Source organism: Caretta caretta, chromosome 6 (assembly GCF_965140235.1).
Source record: "Caretta caretta isolate rCarCar2 chromosome 6, rCarCar1.hap1, whole genome shotgun sequence".
Classification (NCBI taxonomy): domain Eukaryota; kingdom Metazoa; phylum Chordata; order Testudines; family Cheloniidae; genus Caretta; species Caretta caretta.
In genome coordinates, this window is record NC_134211.1 from 74,352,396 (window position 1) to 74,365,521 (window position 13,126).

The window sequence follows — 13,126 nt, forward strand, 5'->3', positions numbered from 1 at the left end:
GTAGCACTTAAGTACTCAAATGAGAGAGATTAATCCATCTCAAAAGGTTCTGTGTCTGAGTGACAAATCTTGCAATACTAAAATGTTGGGGCTCCCAGAAACAGCATGACAACAGAGAACTGTCACATTTTTTGTATCCCATGGAACACATTGCTCCTAAATCAGAACAAGAATTTATTTAGCTCTGAGAAGGAAATACTGGCAATACCTCACCCATTTCAAGCTGTATGAAGGCAATTAGGTACCAGTATATAAATTCCTAGCAGAGTTATTCATGAATCAGTGGAGAAGTGTCTGGAAGCAAAAGCAGATTTTAATTGTGCTGTAAGGAAATGAAAGGAACCACTTAACCTATTAATACATAATTATTTCTACTACACTTATCATTTGAGCAAAGCTTCTGTCAATTAATTTTAGAGAAGCCTCTTGTACATTGAGGAAATTGCAGTACAAATCCAAGTAACAATGGTAGTCTAGTGACTCATGCATCAAATATGAGCACCTCTGATATTTTGTAATGCTCTACAGTACTGAGTGATATAGAAATGGCAAGAAACAAAAATATTTTAAACAAAGGCAAAATTATCTGTGGCAGAGAATAAATTCTCTCTGCAAATTTGGCATTGGAAGAATTGCTGAAGGTTTCTGATTATAATTGCAGAAAACTATTGCTCTATAGCTTAATTTGTGTTGATTAAGATTGACTTTCTCCTAGCAACCTTTTTGTTTTAACTTTGCTGCAGGAATCCTTAAAAACAAAACCCCTTTTGCTTCTAACATCTAACTTCAAAATGTTTAGTCCAGAATATAAATATGGTCCTTTGTCTCTTTAAAACTAACCAACCTAAAACTCTTTGTTATTTTAAAAATTGCTTTCTTTGCTTACATGGTAATATTTTTTAATAATGTATTTAAAAGAACCACCCACACTCTGTCCTTTTTGAAGTTATTGCAGTTGTAAGTTGGAGATATTAAGTGAAACTTTGTGTCAAAAATACATTTAATACCTTTGAGGTGCAATGACCCTTGACATACTGTTGATGCATTTCTAATCCTTCTTGGCCCCCTGTAATATGGATTGAACTCAAGCTGCTTGAAATCTGTTTTGTGTTGTCCTATTCTCATTTTCTGGAATTTGTAAAAGTGAATTTGTAAAATACTATCAGAAAACACTAAAAAAATTAAAGCACTAGTTGTTATGTGTTTAAATACTAATAAGGGACCTGCTCTGTGCAAGCTTGAAAGCTTGTCTCTTTCACCAACAGAAGTTGATACAATAAAAGACATTACCTCACCCACCTTGTCTTTCTAATATCCTGGGCATGAGCAGTGCATATAAGAGGTTGGGGGAGGTTAAGCATCCTCCCATGCAGGGGGGGCAAACACCACAGATGCAGTGTGGGTCACCTCCCTTTGAAGTTGCGCTGCCTTTGGAGCGCCAGAAGAGAAGCTCCCTGGAAGTGGAGGGGCCACCAGTGTCCAGACCGTGGCTCGGCCCCAACCCTGTTCGGCCTCTTCCCCTGAGGTATGACCCACTCGCTCCTCTTTCCCATGGAGAGAAGAGGGCGGCAGGTAGGGGCAGGCCTCAGGGGAAAACATGGAGAGGAGCGGGACGGGGGGTCTCAAAGAAGAGGGAGAGGGTGCTGTGTGGGTGGGAAGAGGCAGAGCGAGGGCGGGGCCTCAAGGGAAGAGGCAGAGTGGGGGCGGAGCCTCAGGGGCAGAGTCTCGGTCCGGGCATTGGTGGCCTCCTCACTCCTAGGGAACTTCCAGTGCTTGCATGTAAGCCTCCCCAAACAGAAGACTCATGTGTTGCCTGGGATCCTGGTATTCAACATAGCTACACCAATCCTGCATATACTAATAGTCTAACACATTTAAAAAACCCAGAACTATCATCAAATCAGTACGATAGATTCTGAATACCCTGCAACCCCTTTAGAACTTGCTTTTTAGTTTGCTTGCAAGTGTTGCTCTCCTCTTCTTTCATCTAGCCTGGTTCTGGTTGTCTAATTTTAAAAATAATATAATAGAAGAAGAAAAACTGTGGTGTCTAAAAATATGAGCAATTACAAATTTATTAAAAATCTGCATCTTTCCCTTTTCTCCCTTTGTCATCCTTGTCATGCTGTCTAGAGTGGCTCATGACCTTGAGTGCCAGCCTCAGGGTAGTGTGTCAAGAAACAGGACATACAGCCAGTTTGAGGTTTATGTTATATCATTAGATTTCATCAACCAAGTAACACGTGTAAACTCCTAACGCACTAAAATAGCCTTAACGTGGAGTCACAGACAGTCCCCTTGGTCACTCCAGTCTATCTTGCCACCTATGCCCACCTTTTGATAGATGGTCCCTTACACCAAAAATCACAACAATATTCAGGTTACTCCCAATCCCAAAGGTCAATTGTACCTTAGATCTCTTACCAAAGACACTTGTAGCCAATCCTGTACTAAACTCACTCAAGATTAGTTAGGAAAAAGAAATGAGTTATTTACAAGGTTAAAGGTGGTAAACACACACACACAAATGAGTTACAGTCTTATGTTTGAAAAGGTAATATAGCACTTGCATATGACAGCAGTGTCTATGTCCATTCGGGCTAACCTAAAATAACCAGTTAGGGATCCCCTGCTTATGCTTAGAAATTTTGCTCTCTCCAAATTCCAAGCAGCATAGTGATCATTTTTCTTGACAGGGATTTTTATCCCCTTCCCCCAGAGCTCAGCTGATGGGATGAGGGTTTGTGCATGTCTCCAGTTCATAGGAGGGGCGAGGTGCAATCAGCAAAGTCTTTTGTCCATTCCACAGTGGCTTGTCTGATGTCTATAGGCCGCCTTTGTTGGGGAGGAGATGACACCTCTTGTGGTAAATTAGTATTTCACACTTGGTAATGCTTCTCCCCTGACTCTGGCATTTTGCAGTTTTAGCAAACACTTAAATATTACCTTAAACATGACATACAGAGATTACAAGTAAAACATGCAGCATCCCACAAGAATTTCATAAAGTTTGAACACTAAACACATTCTCATAACTCTAATATCTATTTTAACAATACTAACACACAGGAGAGCCAGGTTGCTTTCCAGCTATGCATTTTTCAGTCTTTAGTGAGGCGTGGGGGTCTTGGCATGGGCTATCACCTGGTCTGCCAGCATCACAATCCCTTTACTGGTAAGCCCCTGGGAAATGGGCTTTTCTTTGTCTTTGAAGTGCCATGTATACCTAATATACTGTACAAATAATTCATTATGCATCTTTTTTAAAGTCATTCTGCACATGGCTGTTGAAGGTGCTATCCACAACATGAGCATTTCTTCTCTCAACCCATTTTCATCATAGATAGTGCTTTCTCTTCTTCAAACACAAGATGTCTGACATGTATACCTGATATTTTCTTTATTTGTTAAAAAGTGTGTAAGCCTTTTGTTGATCAACCATCCATTTCTGATTGCCCATTTCTGTTTTTTAAATTACACTTTAACTCTCTAGCTTGTTTTTCAGTTTGTCAGAGCACAGAGCCAACTTTCTGTATGTAATTCATGCTCTTTACAATTTTTTTTGTAAATCCTATTTCTTTTTTGCCACCTATTTCTTTTAGATGTCAATACCATGTTTTGACTGGCACGACTTGAATGTTTTCCTGTTTTGTAAAGTGTGTGTGTCTGTAAAAAAAATATATATAAGCATCTAATTTCCTTGCTTTTGAATTCATTTGTCTGCTTTCTGTTTTTTTTGTCTTTATTTATCATTATCTCTATATGTTCAGTACTGCAAACTCCAAGCATTCAAAAATCATGAGTCAAAATACTGAAATTGACTTAAAATCATGAGATTTTTTTTAAATACTACATTTGCGATTTTGCCTTCTGGATTTTCAGCCCTTTTAGTTCATGTTTATAAGCTTTTTCTTTGCATTCTTGTGGATTCGAAATACTTTACAGGAAAATCTCCGCTCTCTTTTTTTTTTTTTTTAAATATAATCACGACTCCTGCATGTGGGGCTTTAAAAAAATACTGAATATTACAAGACTCACAAAAAACTCATGAGAGTTGTGAACACTGCTTGTTACACATGTAAGAATAATACATCAGGATTTCCATTAAGGAAAGGAGGCTGGCTCAGTTAATCACTCCATAAGTTCTTGGTTTGTTCCTGAAATCCTGGCTCAAGAGACATTGATATGATATGAAATCCCATGTGCCTGGAATACTTGAGTCACTTTGCTTCCACTTTTAAGATTCATGGCTATGCTTCCTCTTTGAAGCTCCTCCTCTGTAGTACTTTGAGCATTTTGATAAATCAGAATAGGGCACTCCTCCAGGCCTTCCATGCAATTTGATTGGATTCAGTCGTCTCTTAAGAAATTCAGGGATTTCCCCCAATTTAGCAGGTCATGAAGAAATATGGAACAATCCCGTAAACTTTGGGAGTCTCAAAATATCAGTTTGTCTAGAAAGTGGTGCCACCAGGAGGAAACCGATTACAAGATCTTCTGATCATGACCCGAACAAAATTTTTGTACATTGTATAAAACTTCTAATTTAAAAATCCATTGAAATATCTAACAAATATTAAAACTAGTATAAAAAAGTAACTGAATTCCAAGGCTTACCTAAAACACATACGTTCAAACACCCAGTCTTACATTTTTAAAAAAAAAAAGGTATCACTTCTAATCTCAGGGCAAGCAAGCTGGCAAATACTGTAGTACTTAATTTCTCCTTTATTTTCTGCAGGCCCCATAGAAACAAAAATAGCTGTTAAAAATACTTTTACAGAGAAAAAGACTTTTCTTTGCAGTGGCAGAGATAATGGGGGTCAAACCCCTTTAAAAAGGCACCACACATACACCTAAGCATATTATGCAAGTGACAAAAGGAAGTGTACAACACACATTTTTACATGGGACTGGAAAATGAGTCTGACTCATTCATCTGGCAGCAGTAGCAGCAGCTCCTGTCCAGTGGGGCTGGGCCCAACTCCCTACTCTGGGTGATGTAACATTTCACATGAGGTCACGTGGTGCTGTGACCCTGTGCACCATGTCACAATGCTACTCACTCAAATTTGGTCTCTGTCATGATGGAGGGGCAGCTGGGCCAAACCTGGGTGATGCAGCAACTCTGTGCACCAGGTTGTAATCCTGGGAATGGGGAACCAGGCCCAGTCCCGTGGGACAGGAACTGTCACTCTAGAGTGAGTGTGGGTGGACTCACTCTCCAGCCCACCACAAATGACCCATCACTCCCCTGCTTTAAAACTCGCTTCTGCCACTGTTTTTCTCTATCTGAATACAGACTTGGGGTTTAAATCCTCAGAAGACCCCATGACTTGAGTAGTGGTCAGATGTTGTTCTTCAGAATTATATTCTTAATGATCTTCTTGTCTTTTCTCCCTCATACTAGTCTAATTTCTTCTTAAAACCATGGTTGTCTTTCATGCTCATGATACGTATGTTTGACTGGAGTCCCTTGATGACTTAGGTCTTTACACCTCAGGTATTAGAGTGAAGACAAGTTGAATTTGTTTTTATATGAATTAATGTACTTTATTCTCTCTTATTACCCAACAAAAGTGGTTTCATACTCTTTTTAGTGTCATGAATGTTTTTTTTAAAAATAGTAACTGAAATATAGCATAAAGAAAAGGAGTACTTGTGGCACCTTAGAGACTAACCAATTTATGTGAGCATGAGCTTTCGTGAGCTATACAGCTCACTTCATCGAATAAATTGGTTAGTCTCTAAGGTGCCACAAGTACTCCTTTTCTTTTTGCGAATACAGACTAACACAGCTGTTACTCTGAAACCTGAAATATAGCATACTACTCCTCGTGCAGGAGGCTGGGAAGAGGAGGGAGAAGGAGGGCTGAGTAGGGGAGGAGAAAGGGAAGCCGGAGCTGGGAGCTTGGGGGCTTAGACAGCTAAGGAGGGGAGGAGAGGGAATAGCAGGAGGCTAGAGGGCTGAGGGGACAGCAAGGAGCTGGGAAGCAGGAGGGAATGGTGTTTAATAAAAAAAAAAAAAAGCCAAAATGCAGTTGGTGGGTTGCCTTAGTAAAAAGTTTGGGAACCACTGGACTAACTGACCTCTTAAGGTCCCTTCTGGCCCTATATTTCTATGACAATTCAATTTATTATATGTAGAAGAGAATTGTAATTACAGCTGGTTGAAACTTGGAATTTCTGGTTCATGAGAAAATTTGACATTTCAAAATTTGGTTTTGGTCCAAATTGGAATGAAAACAAATATTTTTGAAATTTCCTGTGAATTGGAATGTCTGAAAAAAATTGGTTTTGGAATATTTGAGGCATTTGGAATTCCAAAATTTTGTAGTCAGCCCTGCACTTTTAGACATTTATGTAAGTAATATAGATAAGACATAAGTATTGATTAAGGCTGGAACACAAGTAGAAGAACCAGAAGGCCTGAGGCCTGCCAAAGAAGTTAGCTTAGCCAAACTAATCAAGTCCTAAATTGTAAGTTCACATGAGTAAGTAACTGGTAGGAGACCTTTATTCACAAGATGTGGTGTTGTGGTAAGCAATTGTGTTAAGAACTGGTAGAGTTGAAGAAACCAACCACAAAACTTGAATTGTTGATATGTTAAGAGATTCCTGAGAAAGATGTACAGAAAATTGATGTAAATGATTAATTAATGTATAGAACCTGGGGACCCCAGTGTAAGTGGGGTGTGGAAGTTCAGATAAGGAAAAGGGAATGGACTGATCACAAATATGTATAAGATACAATGGCTTGCACCATAACACATTATAAAACCTGTTATCTGGCCTGTGTGCCATGGGATACACTGGAACATGCCAGACTGATGTCCACCTGTTGATAGTCTCATCTACTTTGGGGTTCCCTGCAAGAGAAAAGGAAGGAATGCAAGTGCTGGACATTCAGTATTATCCTCCTCTCTTTTGCTTTATTGCAGTGTTGGTTAGTTGGTTTGCTTTGTTCATAAGATTGTTAATAAAGGTAAAGGTAATCAGAGTAAGTTGTTTCTCATGTGCTCATTGGGTTTTCCCTTTCTGAGAACAATCTCAGTATTGTAGCTGATCCAGAAGCCAGACCCTCTGACCACTGCATGCTAATAGCTAGCCTATAGTTAAAATCTAACTATTAAATCAGGTTACAATTTCTTTTCACATTTTGTTTTTTCCCCCCATTTATTACATTTGTATTATTTTACATTATTTCATAAAATGTCAGTAATAGCCATGCAGTATAGTATTTGGTAACGTGTCAGTTGTAGCAAGCTTTGTGTAGCTCATAAGCTTGTCTCTTTCACCAGCAGAAGTTGGTCCAATAACAGATATTGCTTCGCCCACCTTGTTTCTAACATCCTGGGACCAACATGGCTACATCAACACTGCAAACAAAAGTGAGCAGATAGCTAATTTTATTTTTAGTTCACATTTACTTAACCAGTTTTTCAGAAGCTTTGTAGCTGGAAAAAGTAGGCTACAGTGAGGCTTATTCATTGGCTGTGAAATTTCAATGTGATTTCATCACTTGTGCTTGGCAGTCCTGCTTGCAAAGATACAGGGACTGGTGAACCTATTCCTTGTTTTTTTCCCCCCCATCCTAAGCATTGTCATTATGGTAATGATGAGAAACTAGATTTTTTTCCCCCCCTAAATGGTAACTTTCATGATTTGCACAACTTGTCTAAATACATAAGTCTTTGGTTACTATATGTGGCAGAATAGTGGACTAAATAGATTTTTTCAGTATGGCAATTCCTATAAAGAAACCCCTGATGTTATGATACTTGTTATAGCAACAACAGTTTATTACCATTGACTTCATGAAATGTCAAGTTGCACAATAAAAAGAAGACTAAGAATATTACAGTTTTCCACATGAGCAATAGATAGAATCTCTGCAGTTCCCCTGGGTTGAAATATGGGGCTTTTCAGAGCAAAGAAAAACTGTGCTAGAGACAGTCAAATTAATAGAACCCATGATCAGAATCTGTTGTTGGAGCTGAATGTGTGCTGTGTGGGAGTGTCACGGGGTCACTCACCACATTGGCGCCTCCTGCTGGGTGTTTTGGGAATTAGCTCAGTGCCAGCAGATGCACCCTCAAGTGATGGTTGCTCTTCTGTCCTCACCTCCGCCTGCAAACCCATTACGGCTCCTTTCTGGCTCAGCGTCTGCTTCGTGGCACAGCCTTCTGGCCATGTCACCATCCGGTTCACCATCTTCCGGGGGACTCCTCCAACAAGAGTCCAGGCACTCCTCGCAGTGGCTTGGCAGTCCACAGCCACCCGGTCCTTCAGCGGCTAGTGGGCAGGGAGGGGAGGAAGGACAGGCCTGTCCACTACCCAAGGCCCCGGCCCAGTGACCCTGCAAACAGCAGCTTCCTGCTGCCTCCTCCTTCCAGCTCATTATCTCTATTCCCTGGGCCACTTCCCCAAAGCCTCACTTCCTTCTGCTCCTGCCTCTGGCTTCAGCTCCTTTGCCAGGTTCTTTCCAGGGCCTTGAGTCTGTAAGTCCTGGCAGCCCATCAGGAGCCCTCTAGGAAGCCAGTCTTCTCCCTAGAGCTGACTCCTCCACTTTGGTCTGCAACTTCCTTTTATATAGGCAGGCTGGGCCCTGATTGGTTGATCCAGCTGCTGCCCTAATTGTCTGCAGCCGCCCTAATTGGATGTTTCTCTGCAGCCACTCCCTCTGCTGCCTGCTGCTCAGCCTACCTAGGTTGGTTTTAACCCTCTCAGGGCCAGTGCGGAGCAGGTGCCCCATCACAATGAGGTCATACTCTTTCCTATTGTCTTTCCTTATAACATATAAATCCTAAATTGCCAGCTCTTATCCTCTTTGCGTCCACAGATGCTGAGAGTGCCTGCCACCTGACTTTTTTCTTGCTATCACTACCCTACACTGCTTTGGTGTTGCAGCCTCCTAGTACATATGTAAAACTCCATGCATTCACATACAACTTTTATCAACAGTGCACTGGTGTTTACATCACTATTGTGGTTGCACTTTTTTCTGAGCAACATCTAAGTACTGTTGCATTTTGCTCTGTATCCCTCTGAGCCAGTATGGACAGAAAATTTAAGCTTTGCAGCTGCATGAGTGCAGTTAATCGTTGCCACTGGAATCCTACAAGTCTCTTCCCTTTTCACCTTCCTTAGTGATAATTTTGACAACTCAGACCCCTGGTTCTCTGTGCAGGACTCTTTCGTCAATGGGCTAAAATGACTCACAGTGAATAGTCCCAAATTAGACTACCCTTGTGATAAATAGCTAAGGAGAAGACTGAATCACTTGTTTACTGTCTGTGTCACACAGCACAGTACAAATTATTATATTCAATCCTGGGTCTTATCTGTTGGGTTTTGTTTTCACTGTACCATCTTAGACCTACAGATATTAATGTTTGCTTAAGGAGGAGGTAAAACACACTTTGCTAAGTGTCAACTCCTATTAAATAGATTATTTTTACAATATTTAAATTAACCGATGAAGAATATTTCATTTTATATCTATTCTTAATACAGAATTAAACATCTACTTTAAACAGCACTCTCCATTATTACCCAGCAGGAATATTTGTATTTTAGATACTTCCTTTCTAGTTTGGAATAAACATTACATTGGTCAGTAAGTTGATGTGCTACAGTATATCTGTTTATAGCATGCTAGAAAGTATATTAGATATACATTACAGTATATTGATTTACAACACACTGTATATAAGCAATTCAAAGACTTGGACACTTGCTTCTACCAGAGGTGATATGTTTAAGCAGAAGATTGGGTACACTATTTCTTAGAGTCGTAGAGTTTAAGAGCAGAAGGGGCCACTAGATCATCTGCTATTGCCCCAAGCTTCAAAATTTTTTGGAATAAGGTAACAAAAAAAAATCTTATAACTAAAAGTTTTAGCATTCCAAGCTATTGAAATTATTCTGGAGTTTGCCAATCCAAAGAGTTGATGTAAGAGGCAAGAAATTAACAAGACTGCTACTCCCAAATGGTAAATAATATTCTGCCTCTTAAATAAAATACATGGTTTAAAAACCAACCCAAGCCATTTTCTCAGACTGGACTTTTTTTTTTTACTTTATTTTGGCATGTTCAAGATCCCTGAGATACTGGAACCTTAGAATATTAATCTATACGCTACCCCTACAGAAATGTTAATTTACTTCTGCGTCAGAAAGTGTTTGGAGAATTCTTGTTTGGTAGCTGGAGAGGAGTTAGCCAATCTGGAAACAGGCAGCAACTAAGGAGCTGAGGATTTGTATATTATGTACAAACTGGTTAGGATTCCTATTTGGTTTTGTATTCCTTATTTTTCGTGTGGTTTACATTGTTTACTGCGTGAGTTATGTACTTAGACATTAAATCTGGTGAATTTCATGTTTATGATGGGTTTAAGGGAAGAGAGATATTGAGGAGATGACATTATAAGTTGTTTTTGCCTGTCCTTTTTATTTTGTCTCATATTTTTCTCATTTTACCAAGCAAATAAATGTAGTCATTTCTCCCTTTGATCTTTTATATCAGTCCAGATGCTATGGTTTAGCTCCTTCTAGCTGGCAAAAATAGTTAAAACAATTTAAACAAGATCTACACATAAGATGCTTCCTGGCTCACAGACTTCAACTGTTTGTCTCCAGCTGGTAGAAAACCAAGTGTCCTTTCCCTCTCCCTAAAGAAACAATTAAAAGAAAGGCACACACAGTCAGACTCCTCTGCCCCAAAGAAAGAGAGAATTTGTTTTTTTGTTGGTGGTGGTTGCCCTAGTTCTCTGTACTAGGCACCATATAAACCCCTAAGATAGCGAAACGTGTCAGTTAAATTTTGGCCTTCGTTTTCTTTGTTGTCCAACAAAAAATGTTGAATTTTGTTGAATGACTTCTGTAGTTTGATCACAGCTATTCCCAAGAGAAAGATACAGTACATATTCTATAGCTATCTGCTAATTTAAATCTCTTTCCAGGGCAAATGACGTACCTCAAAGGGAAATGCTTCTCTTAAACATGTTCAGTCTGGTCTATGCTCATCACTCATTGCAGTTGTGGTCTCTGATTCTCCCCTACTGAGTCAACAGGAATTGTATCAGAGAGCAGGAGCAGAGCCATGTTCCATTGGCTGAATATGTTTAACTGTAGGGAGAGAGGAGGAGAGTAGCTTTAGTTGCCAAATGTGCTGCTGCTTCCTTAGTGCCATATGAGGGACTGACTACCTCTGGGCCCTCGGTCTCACTTGCAACAAGCTTTCTTTAGAGAATGTGAGCAAGCGCCAACTGTGATTTATGAATGTAAGCACTAACAGTTACTCCGCTTACTAAACACAACAAATAGTCAGCTTTTGTAGTCTGGTTTGCTTATTAAAAGAAAGAGCTCTACCAAGCATGTAATCAACGTAGCTAATATTATCCTAGAATGCTTTCATGTCAGTAGACAGAAGACTGTTTCAGTTCTTTAATTATGTTTTCAAAACTAAAATGCAAGTATATTTTCATGACTAAGCAGTTATGTGTTGACAAGCCCATCTTCCCCTGAAATTCAAGCTTAATTTTATGCAGACCCATATGGCTTTCTTTTCATTTCATTACTCAGAACTGTGAATTGTATTAATTAGAGTCCTATTTGTTGGAATCATGATGAGTTTAAGGATATACAAATTTATTTTTACCGATTGCACCATACGCAAATAACAATCAAATCCATATTATTGTATGAAATCTTTTCATGTGTGGTCTGTGATTTGCAGTTACAATTTTTTAAAAGATATAATAAAATCTTAGTCTAACAAAATATTAAAAACAGTCTTACAAAATATTAATTGCACCCTCAGCAAGTTCGCAGATGACACTAAGCTGCGGGGGTGGGGGGGTAGATATGCTGGAGGGTAGGGATAGGGTCCAGAGTGACCTAGACAAATTGGAAGATTGGGCCAAAAGAAATCTGATGAGGTTCAACAAGGACAAGTGCAGAGTCCTGCACGTAGGAAGGAAGAATCCCACGTACTGCTACAGACTAGGGACCGACTGGCTAAGCAGCAGTTCTGCAGAAAAAGACCTGGGGATTACAGTGGACGAGAAGCTGGATATGAGTCAGCAGTGTGCCCTTGTTGCCAAGAAGGCCAACGGCATATTGGGCTGTATTAGTAGGAGCATTGCCAGCCGATCAAGGGAAGTGATTATTCCCCTCTATTCAGCACTGGTGAGGTCACACCTGGAGTATTGCATCCAGTTTTGGTCCCCCCACTACAGAAGGGATGTGGACAAATTGGAGAGAGTCCAGCAGAGGGCAACGAAAATGATTAGAGGGCTGGGGCACATGATTTACGAGGAGAGGCTGAGGGAACTGGGATTATTTAGTCTACAGAAGAGAAGAAGAGTGAAGGTAGCTTTGATAGCAGCCTTCAACACCTGAAGGGGGGTTCCAAAGAGGATGGAGCTAGGTTCTCAGTGGTGGCAGATGACAGAACATGAAGCAATGGTCTTAAGTTGCAGTGTGGGAGGTCTAGTTTGGATATCAGGAAACACTATTTCACTAGGAGGCATTAAAGACATTAAGAGATGGAAAATCTCTCTCTTCCCTGGGTAGGCTGTTCCAATGTTAATTACTCACACTGTTAAAAAATTTTTTTGCCTGATTTTTAATTTGAAATTGTCTGGCTTTAACTTCCAGCCATTGGTTCTTGTTGTGCTGCCTTTCTCTGATATATTAAAAAGCACTTTGGTGCCTAGTATTTCTTCTCCATCAAGGCACTTATACAACATAAGCAAGTCACCTCTCAATCTTCTTTTTGATAATCTTTAAGGCTTTTAAGTCCCTCGCTGTAAGGCATTTTTCCAGGCCTCAAATCACGTGGCTTTTTTCTGTACCCTGTCCAATTAGTCGATATGTAGATGTTATCGGCTTTAAAATTGAATACAGTTCAGTGCAAGATTTGAATACTAAATGTAGATATTCCTTCAAAACTTTTTGTGTGTGGTAGAAGCATGCTATCAACTCCGCTTTTTACTTCAAAAACCAAATCCCAAGTTTCTTCCCGTTACCTCAATTTGAAATACATTCCCACTCCACCCATACACTTTACTCCTCTCCCTGTGTGAGAGCTATTTGTATTATCCTCTGTCATCATTAACAC

General features: G+C 39.9%; 1 protein-coding gene across 5 annotated transcripts in view; it reads left to right on the forward strand.

The window, feature by feature from the left end:
* The window catches only part of FMN1 (formin 1), a 393,819-nt gene that overhangs the window by 154,644 nt on the left and 226,049 nt on the right, over nucleotides 1-13,126 (forward strand). The gene's annotated exons all lie outside the window — the stretch shown is intronic.